This window comes from Hyperolius riggenbachi, chromosome 6 (assembly GCF_040937935.1).
Source record: "Hyperolius riggenbachi isolate aHypRig1 chromosome 6, aHypRig1.pri, whole genome shotgun sequence".
Classification (NCBI taxonomy): domain Eukaryota; kingdom Metazoa; phylum Chordata; class Amphibia; order Anura; family Hyperoliidae; genus Hyperolius; species Hyperolius riggenbachi.
The window spans coordinates 127,488,471-127,502,083 of NC_090651.1; positions in this window are offsets into that span (position 1 = coordinate 127,488,471).

Here is a 13,613-nt window from a genome sequence, read left to right on the forward strand (position 1 = left end):
TGTCGCTTTAAAGTAGACCTGAACTCTTGCACAGGACAGAAGGAAAATGCACCATGTATGTATTTAGAGAGTTTAGCCTGTCTAATTACCCTAATCTGTGACTAATCACCAATATAATTTGATCTCTCAGCTGTGCCTTGGCAGAGCAGCTAATTTGTAAACACAGGATGTTAACGCTATACCTGCTTCCATGAAAGCAGGAAATAGACACACTGCAGAGTTATTGCAGGATTTGTATCAGCTATAACAAAGAAATGTTTTTCTTTAAGGTTGCATTTCCACTTGTGCGGTGCGAATCGCCGCGGTAAAAATTCGCATGCGGATGCGAAATTCGCATGCGGGTGTATGCGAATTTTCATGCGAAGTCGCATGCGAATTCGCATGGATGACGATGTATGCGAATTTAACCATGGCAGTGCTGGTGTGCTTTTTCCATTGTTTCTATGCGAATTCGCATGAAAATTCGCATGAAAATTCGCATACCCAAACCGCATGCGAATTTCCTATTAAATGCATTGTATGCGATTCGCATAGCGGTATGCGGTATGCGAATTCTGATGGCTCTGCCATCCGAATTTTTTCTGCACAGAAAAACGCACAGGAATCCTGACAAGTGGAAACAGTCCCATTCACTTGTATTGCTATGCGAATTTGCATGCGAAAAAGCCCCTTAGGGCTCATTTCCACTATCGCGAATTTGCATGCGTTTTTTGCATGCAAATTCGCATAGCAATACAAGTGAGGGCTCGTTTCCACTATTGCGTTGCGAAATCGCTGCGGCAAAATTCGCATGCAGATGCGAATTTTGCATGCGTGTGCATGCGAATTTTCATGCGAATTCGCATGCGAATTCGCACGGATGATGATGCATGCGAATTTAACCATGGCAATGCCGGTGTGCTTTTCCATTGATTTCATGCGAATTCGCATGCGAATTCGCATGAAAATTCGCATACCAAAACAGCATGCGAATTTCCTATTAAATACATTAGCGGCGATTCGCATGCGTTCCACTCTCAGGCGAATTCGTTGGCTCTTTTGTGCGTTTTTTCACCGCTGAAAAAAACGCACCTCAACAACGCTACAGTGGAAACAGGCCCATCCACTTGCATTACATGTGCGAATCTGCATGCGTTGGACGCATGCAGATTCGCGATAGTGGAAACGAGCCCTGAATGGGACTGTTTCCACTTGTCAGGATTCCTGTGCGTTTTTCTGTGCAGAAAAAATTCGGATGGCAGAGCCATCAGAATTCGCATACCGCATACCGCTATGCGAATCGCATACAATGCATTTAATAGGAAATTCGCATGCGGTTTGGGTATGCGAATTTTCATGCGAATTCGCATAGATACAATGGAAAAAGCACACCAGCACTGCCATGGTTAAATTCGCATACATCGTCATCCATGCGAATTCGCATGCGAATTCGCATGAAAATTCGCATACACCCGCATGCGAATTTCGCATCCGCATGCGAATTTTTACCGCGGCGATTCGCACCGCACAAGTGGAAATGCAACCTAAAGGTTTTTATGGTGCTGCTTATATTTTAGAGCAGAGAGGATGTTCAGGTCCGCTTTAGCTATCTGCAAACTGATGGCAGTGGACAGAATGGGAAATTACCTGCTTCTAAATAAGGGTTTGATATTAGGGGGAGTTTAAGCAGTCCCCTTGTCATACTTTTTTTCTTTTTTTATTCTTTTTATTGAAATGGAACACAGACATAACAATAACAAAGAAAAAGGTATCCACGACAGTACAGCGAATGCAAAAGAACAGTCAGGCAATTTTACAAGTTATACAAACAGAGCATTTACAATCAACAATGAGGGTTCTGAAGCTCAAGGATATAGAATCTAGGAGGAGACCTGCGCACAATGGGTCAACAAGAATGATAATTCAAAAATATAAGAAGAGATAGACAGAGGAACTCATCATCCAAACACACCATGGAGAAGGATCAAAACGTGTCAATGATATTAGGGGACCACCGGATCGCACCGTGTATGCCCACCATTAGATTGGGCACCTCTTCTTTGCCAGGTCAGTTTATAAAGAGGTATTGCCTGATTAACAAGCCGGGTCCAAGTATGAACTGAAGGCTCAGAGTTACTTTTCCATTCGATAGAGATTGTTTTCTTCCCATAAAAGAGAAGTCTCATCAGAAGCTTTTTGTGTTTATTAAGTGGTAGATCCCAGACCAAGCCTAGAATACAGGTTTAATTCAGATTTAATTTAATTAAATTCAGAGGACAGCTGAGACCAAGATTTAAAACAATCATTATGAAATAATTGGTTAACATATTTAATCCCTTTAGATACCCCATATCCTATATCCTGCAAAGAGATAAACTCGCCCAGATTAGGATTACACCAATGGGGGGAACTAGGGGAACAATTCTGCTTGTTTTCCCCGGTTATCTGTTGAGCCCTGTGAAAGATTTTAATAGAGAAGGACATAATAGAAGATCCCACTTTGAAGGGAGGATTACCACGGCATATGAGATTGCAAAGGGCCTCATAGGAGGAGTCATTTCTAATATTATGAACCCATCTGAATATGTATGAGAGCAGGGAGGCGATAAAATACAACTAAAAATGAGGTAGGGCCAGACCACCCTTACAAACTGGGAGAAGAAGGGTATCTAAAGAAAGCCTTGAAGGTTTCCCAGCCCACAGGAAGGATTGCACCAGAGAGTTGATCTTGGAAAAATAGGATGTGGGAATCCAGCAGGGAGCCATTAATAGAACATATAATAGTTTGGGGGCAATGATCATTTTAATAAGGTTGACTCTTTCCAGCAAATGTAAAGGTAAATTGATCCCTTTTTTAAGTTTCCCTTCAACATTGGATAAAACAGGTAATAAGTTGTTATTAATAAAAGAATTGTTGTTCCTCGAGATCGTCAATCGATCAAAAGAGCCTCAATTATTTAAAGGAGGAACAAACTTGAAGGGAAAGACCAGGGGGAATTGTAGAAAGAGAATCATCATCTACAGGAAATAACAATGATTTCGACCAGTTAACTCTCAAGCTGTCATACTCACCGTCGGGGTCCTCCACGGAACTCTCGGGGGCGTCCTCTAGTGCGCACGCGCGGGGGCTCTCTGGTCCTTGTAGTCCCTCTTCCTGCACGGCGTTTGGCGCTGCGCGCAGTGCGCGTGCGCACAGCGTTGTGCGCGCGCGTCTGCGCGCGCATGGTTATGCGCGCGCACGCATGGTTATGCGCGCGCACGCATGCGCAAACGGGTGCGCGCGCTAATTTCGGCGCCAATGCACAGTATAAAAGCAGCACTGCCTCTAACTGCAGTGCTGCTCGTTCTGATCAGTTTGGTGAGCCCGTTGGTGAACCGTTGTTCCTGTTCTATTGTTATCCTGATTTGACCTCCTGTTGTGACCCCGGCTTGTGACCCCGACTACTCCTGATCTCCGCCTGCCCTGACCTTTGGCTTGTCTCCTGGATTATCCTTGTCTGCCGCCTGCCCTGACCTTTTGGCTCGTCTCCTGGATTACCATTGTCTGCTGCCTGCCCTGACCCCTGGCTTGTGACCCCAACTACTGCTGATCTCTGTTTGCCTGGACTTCCGGATCTTGTCTGACTACGCTTGCTCCACTATTAGTGTCTCTGTTCTCCCAACCACTTGCTGAGACGATCCCAGTAGTGACCTGGTAGGGCACTAGGCAGCTAAGTTCCACATTCCCCTCCTGGGAGTGTGGTCCTGCATCCCCCTCAAGGGGGTGTGGGTGAAGACCCGTGGTCACCTAGATTCCACTGCTGGGTAAAGTCTCTTCCATCGTGGGAGGGTCAACCGGGACTGAAGAGAATTACAGTCAGTCCTTAACAGTAACGAGCAGCCAAAGATGGACGCTGGTGGAGCTCGTTCGCCGGTGGAGATCCTGTACGACTTGGTTACCCAACTTCGAGTCTCCATGGACGAAGTACAGAAGGGATACCAGGAGATCCGCGACCAACTACGCACCCCTGCTCCTGTCTTGGTTCCTCCGGCAGTTCCTGATCAAGCAGTGGTTCCTCCAGTTCATAACGAACCCGTTCCGGGCCCAGGAGAGGGAGCCGCAGCATTACTTCCAGAACCCAAGTTACCTTTACCGGAACGGTTTTCAGGGGACCGATCCAAATTCAGATGGTTCCAGAGTGCTTGCCGGCTTCACTTTTCGCTTTTGCCTCGCACCTTTGCTAACGAGGAGATCAAAGTGGGAGCAGTTATCTCCCTCCTGCAAGGAGAACCCCAGGCGTGGGCCCTTCGCCTGGTAGAACAGCGGCACCCTGCCTTACTAACCCTCGACACCTTCTTTGAGACCATGTCTGAGGTCTTTGATGATCCAGGAAGAGCCGCATCGGCTGAAAACGCGCTCCAAGCCCTGCGACAAGGAAGGAGACCTGTCGAGGACTATGTCTTGGACTTCCGTCGTTGGGAGGCAGACGTCGACTGGAATGACTCCGCTCTGAGCTTCCAGTTTCGCCAGGGTCTCTCAGAAGTCCTTAAAGATGAGCTAGCCAGGGTTGGGGTACCAGACACTCTAAAGGAGCTCATTCGTCTCTCTATCCAAATTGACAGAAGACTGAGGGAGAGACGAGCCGAACGCTCCGGTTCAGCCAGACGGGCCTGGAATCTACCTACTCCCAAGACCTCGTCTGCTCCGATACCTCCCGTGCCCGTAACTTCGGATGAGCCGGAGCCCATGCAGATTGGCCTTGCCCGACCGGCTATTTCACAAGAAGAAAGGCAACGTCGGAGATCATCCAACTTGTGTATGTACTGTGGGGCCTCCGGACATTTCCGCAACAACTGCCCAGTCAGACCACCTGGTGAGCCTGAATTAGTGGTGTGTGCTAGTGGTTTTCCTGTTCCTCCACTGGCTTCCTCTCATGTCCCGCTTACTCTCTCCTTACAGGGCCCACACGGAGAGACCGCAACTATTGAGGCCATAGTGGATTCAGGAGCCTGCTCTTGCTTCCTGGATGTCCAACTGGCACAGCAACTACTCCTCCCGGTCCGCCGCAAGAGTCAACCATTATCCATTCAGTTGGCAGATGGATCTGCCATTTGCTCCGGTCCTATCGTCTCAGAGACACTACCACTCCTTGTTTCCATCCAGGGAGAACATCAAGAATACTTGAGCTTCGATCTTCTGCCTTCTCCCTTATTTCCGGTCATCCTGGGGATGCCCTGGCTGAGAACTCACAACCCTAGTATTAATTGGGTTTCTCGTGAGGTGTCCTTCAAGTCCAGCTACTGTCTTCGCTCTTGTTTCCCTCGAGCTGGGTCCTTGTTCTGTTTGGATTCACCCAAGAAGGACATTGTCCCAAGGGTCTATCACGACTTCCTAGATGTCTTCGACAAATCCAAGGCGGATGCTCTTCCACCACACCGCCCATATGACTGTCCGATCGACCTCCAGCCAGGTGCTCCTATCCCTTACGGCAGAACCTATCCGTTATCAGAACCCGAGACCCAGATCCTCAAGGAGTACATAGAGGAGAATATCAAGAAGGGGTTCATCCGACCCTCTACGTCACCCGCTGGAGCCGGGATTTTCTTTGTGGAAAAGAAGGATGGTTCCCTTCGTCCCTGCATCGATTATCGGGACCTGAACAAAATAACCGTTAAAAACCGATACCCCCTACCATTGATGCCTGATTTGTTTCAACGACTTGGATCAGCCTGCATCTTTTCCAAGCTTGATTTGAGAGGGGCCTACAACCTGATCAGGATCCGCAAAGGAGATGAGTGGAAGACGGCTTTCCGTTCTCGTTTCGGACATTTCGAGTACCTTGTGATGCCGTTTGGCCTGTGCAACGCTCCAGCCACGTTTCAACACTTCGTCAATGATATCTTCAGGGATTATATTGACAACTTTATGGTGGTCTATCTAGATGACATCCTCATCTTCTCACCTTCTCAGGAGGTCCATCATAGTCATGTAAAACGGGTTTTGGCCCGTCTCCGAACCCATGGACTTTACGCTAAACCCGAAAAGTGCGAGTTTCATAAGACGAACATCCAGTTTCTAGGTCTAAAGATTTCTCCGGAAGGAGTAGAGATGGATCCCCAGAAGGTCTCGGCAATCCTTGACTGGCCGGTACCTGCTGATAGGAGGGCCATACAGCGTTTCATTGGATTCGCCAACTTTTATAGACGTTTTATCAAGAATTTCTCACGGATTGTAGCACCCATCACTCAGTTGACCAGCACCCGTCAGTCGTTCCGCTGGACTCCAGAAGCCCAGTCAGCTTTCGAAAAATTAAAATCATGCTTCACTTCAGCACCCATCCTTCAACACCCCGATCCCACCAAAGCCTTCGTCTTGGAGGTAGACGCCTCCGAAGTTGCTATTGGAGCAATCCTCTCCCAACGCTTCGGTCCTAAGGCGGTACTCCACCCGGTTGCCTTCTTCTCCCGGAAATTGAATCCCTCAGAAAGGAATTATGACGTGGCGGATCGGGAACTCTTGGCCATCAAGGCAGCTCTGGAGGAGTGGCGATACCTTCTTGAGGGTGCTGAACATCCTATACTGGTACTGACCGACCATAAAAACCTAGAGTACCTCAGGACGGCTAAGAGACTCCGACCACGTCAGGCTAGATGGTCACTCTTCTTCTCCAGGTTTACCTTCCACTTGACCTACCGTCCCGGATCCAAAAATATAAAGCCAGACGCATTGTCCCGCATGTACCAATCCGAGTCAGGCTCTGAGGCATCACCTGAAAACATCCTGTCTCCTCAGCATTTCCTGCTCCTACATTCCAACCTGATGAATTCTATCAGACAAGCATCTGCGGGCCTGAGCTCGCCCCCGGATTTTCCACTTAAAGATGGACTCTACTTGTTTCAAGGGAAGATCTTTGTACCCTCCGAGACTCGCTTGTCTGTCCTGCAGGCTTGCCATGATAACCAATTGGCTGGGCACTTTGGGGTTCATAAGACGCAAGACCTGGTACAGAGAAATTTTTGGTGGCCTGAACTATCTCAGGACTGCAAGTCATACGTGGCCTCCTGTGAAGTCTGTGCCCGTTCCAAGACCACTCGGGGCCGACCATGGGGTCTGCTAAAACCTCTTCCGGTGCCAACACAACCCTGGAGAGCCATCGCAATGGATTTCGTGGTGGATCTGCCACCTTCGGAGGGGTTTACGACTATACTAGTCGTTATTGACCGTTTTTCCAAAATGGCTCACTTCTTGCCGTTCAAACACGTTCCGTCTGCTGCAGAGACAGCTCAAGCCTTTGTGAGGGAGATTGTCAGACTCCACGGGGTACCTGAAGACATCGTATCTGACCGGGGCACCCAGTTCACTTCCAAGTTCTGGCAAGAACTCTGTAGGGGTCTGGGAATTAGGGTCTCCCTTTCTTCAGGTTACCATCCACAATCCAATGGACAAACTGAAAGGACCAACCAGACCCTGGAACAGTATATAAGGTGTTTTACCTCAGCCTCTCAGGACGATTGGTACCCACTGCTGGCCACGGCAGAATTTGCATACAATAATTCTATCCATACCTCTACTCAGCAGTCACCGTTCTTCATCAACTACGGCTTTCATCCTTCATTCCTACCTGATGTGAATTTTACTTCTGTCTGTCCCGGAGCCCAAGAGAGGATTTCTGCCATTAAGGACAATATTAACACTGTCTATGATACCTTAAAACAGGCCCAGGAGAAGGGGAAAAGATTTGCTGACCGTCGACGGAAAGAGAGTCCAGTCTTTGCCCCTGGAGACCTGGTCTGGCTCTCCACCGCGAACCTTAAGCTGCGTTGTGCCTCCAAGAAGCTAGCGCCCAAGTACATTGGGCCTTTCCCGGTATCCAAGCAAATTAATCCAGTAGCGTTCAAACTCACTTTGCCTACTTCACTCCGGGTGCATCCCGTGTTCCATGTCTCCAGTTTGAAGAAGGTGACTCCAAACAGCTTTCCAGGCCGCTCCTCGGATCCACCTCAACCAGTGGTGATTGACGGTATGGAAGAATTTGAGGTGGAGAAGATACTGGACAGCAGAAGAATTAGACGGTCGCTTCAGTATCTCATCAAATGGAGGGGATTTGGCCTGGAGGAAAACTCATGGGAACCTGCCCAAAATGTACATGCCCCTAAGTTGGTTAAACAATTCCACAAGAGATTCCCTGGCAAACCGGGCCCTGGGGGCACCCGGAGGTTGCCCCTGGGAGGGGGGCAATGTCATACTCACCGTCGGGGTCCTCCACGGAACTCTCGGGGGCGTCCTCTAGTGCGCACGCGCGGGGGCTCTCTGGTCCTTGTAGTCCCTCTTCCTGCACGGCGTTTGGCGCTGCGCGCAGTGCGCGTGCGCACAGCGTTGTGCGCGCGCGCGCGTCTGCGCGCGCATGGTTATGCGCGCGCACGCATGCGCAAACGGGTGCGCGCGCTCTGCGCATGCGCAGAGCGCTAATTTCGGCGCCAATGCACAGTATAAAAGCAGCACTGCCTCTAACTGCAGTGCTGCTCGTTCTGATCAGTTTGGTGAGCCCGTTGGTGAACCGTTGTTCCTGTTCTATTGTTATCCTGATTTGACCTCCTGTTGTGACCCCGGCTTGTGACCCCGACTACTCCTGATCTCCGCCTGCCCTGACCTTTGGCTTGTCTCCTGGATTATCCTTGTCTGCCGCCTGCCCTGACCTTTTGGCTCGTCTCCTGGATTACCATTGTCTGCTGCCTGCCCTGACCCCTGGCTTGTGACCCCAACTACTGCTGATCTCTGTTTGCCTGGACTTCCGGATCTTGTCTGACTACGCTTGCTCCACTATTAGTGTCTCTGTTCTCCCAACCACTTGCTGAGACGATCCCAGTAGTGACCTGGTAGGGCACTAGGCAGCTAAGTTCCACATTCCCCTCCTGGGAGTGTGGTCCTGCATCCCCCTCAAGGGGGTGTGGGTGAAGACCCGTGGTCACCTAGATTCCACTGCTGGGTAAAGTCTCTTCCATCGTGGGAGGGTCAACTGGGACTGAAGAGAATTACAGTCAGTCCTTAACACAAGCCTGACAGATCACCAAAAATTTCATAGATTTCAAGAACTCTATTAACCACTTCCCGACCGCCTAACGTACAGGGGCGGCCGGGAAGTGGAGCCCGCAAGGACCAGCTCACCCACAGAGGCGGCGGTCCTTGTAGGGGCATGGGCGGAGGATCGCGTTATCCGTGACGCGATCCTCCGCCGGGGATCGGAAGCCCGGCATTTAGTCTCCGCTCGCCGGCCACTTAGCAGCGCCGGCGAGCGGAGGAATCCGCATGATCAGCCAATCAACAAGTATAAGGCACTTTGTTAGGTAAACAAAGTGCCTTATACATGCTTCTTCCTCGCCTCGTGGTCTCATTGTTCCAGAGACCACCAGCGAGGAGGAAGTATTTTGTAAGTCACGCATTGCACAGATTTTTTTTGCCCACAGCCCCCCTGATCTCCCACCCCATCCTTCATACCCCCCCCCCCTGATCACCCCAGCAGACCCCTGCCCAGCACCCTTGCACCCCTTTAAAACCCCCACCCCCCCACCTATCACTAACCAGCGACCCTATCCCTTATCTTAGGTCCCTAACTGCCTCCTAGTCACCCCTGATCCCCCCCCTACCTTTAGATCACCATCACACCCCATCCCAGACTACCCCCCTGTATACTGTATACATCTGTATACAGCTACCTTACCCCCTGATCCCCCTCTGATCCCCCTCTGATCACCTGTCTATCACCTGTCCATCACCCCTCAGCACCCCCACCCATCAGAGCAGACCCTAACTGCCCCGCGGGGGTATCCGATCACCTGCCCAGACCCTCGATTGCCCTCATACCCCCTCCTGATTTCATCCCCTGCACATTGTTTACATCTGTCCTCCCCAGCGATCACTAACTGATCTTCGATCAGTAACCCCCTGTGTCTGCCTCTCATCAAATCAGGACTCAGTCTGCCCCGTGCAGGCTCCTGATCAACCCCCCACCCCCTCAAATCGCCCTCAGACCCCCCCCCCCCAATCACCGTCCGAGTGCATTGTATTTGACTGTGCTGTGATTGTATTCGATTGTGCTGCGATTGTATTCGATTGTGCTGCGATTGTATTTGATTGTCCCGTGGTCTGCTTCGATTGTCCCGTGATTGTTTGATTGCCTCTGAGACCCCACTTCCCAACAACCCCCACCCCACCACCACCCCCACCACCCATCACCTTCCGAGTGCATCAGATTTGATTGTGCGGTGATTGGATTCTATTGTGCTGTAATTGTATTTGATTGTCCCGTGATCTGCTTCGATTGTCCCGTGATTGTTTGATTGCCTCTGAGACCCCACTTCCCGCCACACCCAACCCCACCCTCCCCCTCCCCACCACCTCCAACCACCACCTTCCGAGTGCATCAGATTTGCTTGTGCTGTGATTGGATTCGATTGTGATGTAATTGTATTTGATTGTCCCGTGATCCGCTTCGATTGTCCCGTGATTGTTTGATTGCCTCTGAGACCCCACTTCCCGCCACACCCAACTCCACCCTCCCCCCACCACACCCAACCCCACCCTCCCCCCCACCACCTCCAACCACCACCTTCCAAGTGCATCAGATTTGCTTGTGCTGTGATTGGAGTCGATTGTGCTGTAATTGTATTTGATTGTCCCGTGATTGATTGCCTCTGAGACCCCACTTCCCACCAACCCCAAGACCTCTCAAATACTCCCTTTTGCTATGTAGGTGCTCTTTTTTTCTGGGTAGTCTCGGAGGAAAACCCCATAAATTTAGCAATCCACAATGGCAAGAAGGGGGATTTCCGATGAGGAGGTATACAGGTACATGGACCAGTCGGATGAGAGCTTTTGGGAAGACTCATCCGACTAATCATCTGGGTCCGAATTTGAACCTATGGAAAGCAGTGGTTCCCTGACCGAAAGTGATGACGAGGCTTTGGTCCCGGCTAGAGCCAGGCGTACCAGACCCCATGTCGTTAGACCGCAGGTGGCGCAGGATCCGCCTCAAGGGCAGCAGGGTGGTGCTAGCACTGATGATAGTTTTTTTGGTGATGCAGGCACCAGCAGCGCAGCATCTCCTGGACTTGGTACCAGTACTTCTGTAGACCCTGGTGGAGTGGTGAGCGCCAGCATGGAAGTTGAAACTGGTACGGTGGCAAGTGCAATAGTACCCCCGTCGCAGCCACCAAGAAGAAGACGGGCCCGTAGTACCCATAGACTCCCAGAGGTGCTGGCACATCCAGATTGGCAATCCCCTGATTCCGCCGCACCCATAGTGCCCCCTTTCACCGCCCAGTCTGGAGTCCAGGTGGCGACAGCTCATCTAGGAACGGCCCTAGACTTTTTGCAGCTGTTCATCACCCAGGTTCTCTAGGACTTAATTGTGGTTGAGACCAACCGTAAAGCCACACAATTCATCACCGAGCACCCGAAGAGCATCTATGCCCAGCCTTTCCGGTGGAAACCAGTCCAAGTTTCCGACATTAAAATCTTTTTGGCCCTTATCCTTCACTTGGGACTAATGAAACAGAATTTATTGCGTCGTATTGGTCTACGAACCCAGTACATCATGTTCCCTTGTACCCTGCTGCCATTTCCAGTACACAATTTGAGTCCATCCTGCGCTTCCTGCACTTCAACGACGACAAAGCCTGTCATGAAAAGGGCCACTCTGCTTATGACCGGCTCCACAAAATTGGCCCCTCATAGACCACCTGTCATCAACATTTGCAGATGCTTATATCCCTGAACAGAACATCTGCGTAGACGAGTCCCTCTTACGCTTTACCGGGCGCCTTGGCATCAAACAGTACATCCCAAGCAAGCGCGCCCGGTATGGGGTGAAACTGTATAAGCTCTGTGAAAGGGCCACAGGGCAGGCTATACATGTCGTTTTAGGGTCTATGAGGGTAAAGACTCAAAATTGGAGCCGGTCGGATGCCCTGACTACCTGGGGAGCAGTGGAAAGGTTGTGTGGGACTTGGTGTCACCCTTGTTCCAGAAGGGGTACCATCTTTATGTGGACAACTATTTCACAAGTGTGGCCCTCTATCAGCACTTAAAGTTAGAAGGAATCCGATGCTGTGGCACTGCGCGGCCTAGTTGCCAGGGCTTCCCCCAACGGCTCGTTACCACCAGACTTGAACGGGGGCAGAGGGCCGCCTTGCGTACTGAAGACCTGCTCGCGGTGAAATGGAGGGACAAGAGGGATGTTTACTTTCTGTCCACCATTCACACAGACACGACAGTCCAAATTCAACGGGTAACTGCGGTCATTGAAAAGCCCCTTGTCGTCCACGAATATAATGTCAACATGGGAGGGGTGGACTTCAATGACCAGAGGTTAGCGCCCTATTTAGTTTCCCGGAAAACAAGACGCTGGTATAAGAAAGTGTCTTTTTATCTGATTCAATTGGCAGTTTACAACAGCTTTGTTCTCTACAGTAAGGCTGGGAGAACTGGATCTTTCCTTCAATTTCAGGAACAGATCATTCTGGACATCCTGTATTTTTTGTCACAAGTTAGCGGAAAATGACACTTTGTGAAAAAAAACCTATAAAAATCAATTTCCGCTAACTTGTGACAAAAAATAAAATCTTCTATGAACTCACCGTACTACTAACGGAATACCTTGGGGTGTCTTCTTTCTAAAATGGGGTCATTTGTGGGGTTCCTATACTGTCCTGGCATTTTAGGGGCCCTAAACCGTGAGGAGTAGTCTTGAAACAAAATTTCTCAAAATGACCTGTGAAATCCTAAAGGTACTCATTGGACTTTAGGCCCCTTAGCGCAGTTAGGGTGCAAAAAAGTGCCACACATGTGGTATCGCCGTACTCGGGAGAAGTAGTACAATGTGTTTTGGGGTGTATTTTTACACATACCCATGCTAGGTGGGAGAAACACCTCTGTAAATGGCAATCTTTTGATTTTTTTTACACACAAATGTCCATTTACAGAGTTATTTCTCCCACCCAGCATGGGTATGTGTAAAAATACACCCCAAAACACATTGTACTACTTCTCCCGAGTACGGAGATACCACATGTGTGGCACTTTTTTGCACCCTAACTGCGATAAGGGGCCCAAAGTCCAATGAGTACCTTTAGGATTTCACAGGTCATTTTGAGAAATTTTGTTTCAAGACTACTCCTCATGGTTTAGGGCCCCTAAAATGCCAGGGCAGTATAGGAACCCCACAAATGACCCCATTTTAGAAAGAAGACACCCTAAGGTATTTCGTTAGTAGTACGGTGAGTTCATAGAAGATTTTATTTTTTGTCACAAGTTAGCGGAAATTGATTTTTATAGGTTTTTTTCACAAAGTGTCATTTTCCGCTAACTTGTGACAAAAAATTAAATCTTCTATGAACTCACCGTACTACTAGCGGAATACCTTGGGGTGTCTTATTTCTAAAATGGGGTCATTTGTGGGGTTCCTATACTGCCCTGGCATTTTAGGGGCCCTAAACCATGAGGAGTAGTCTTGAAACCAAATGTCGCAAAATGACCTGTGAAATCCTAAAGGTACTCATTGGACTTTGGGCCCCTTAGCGCAGTTAGGGTGCAAAAAAGTGCCACACATGTGGTATTGCCGTACTCGGGAGAAGTAGTATAATGTGTTTTGGGGTGT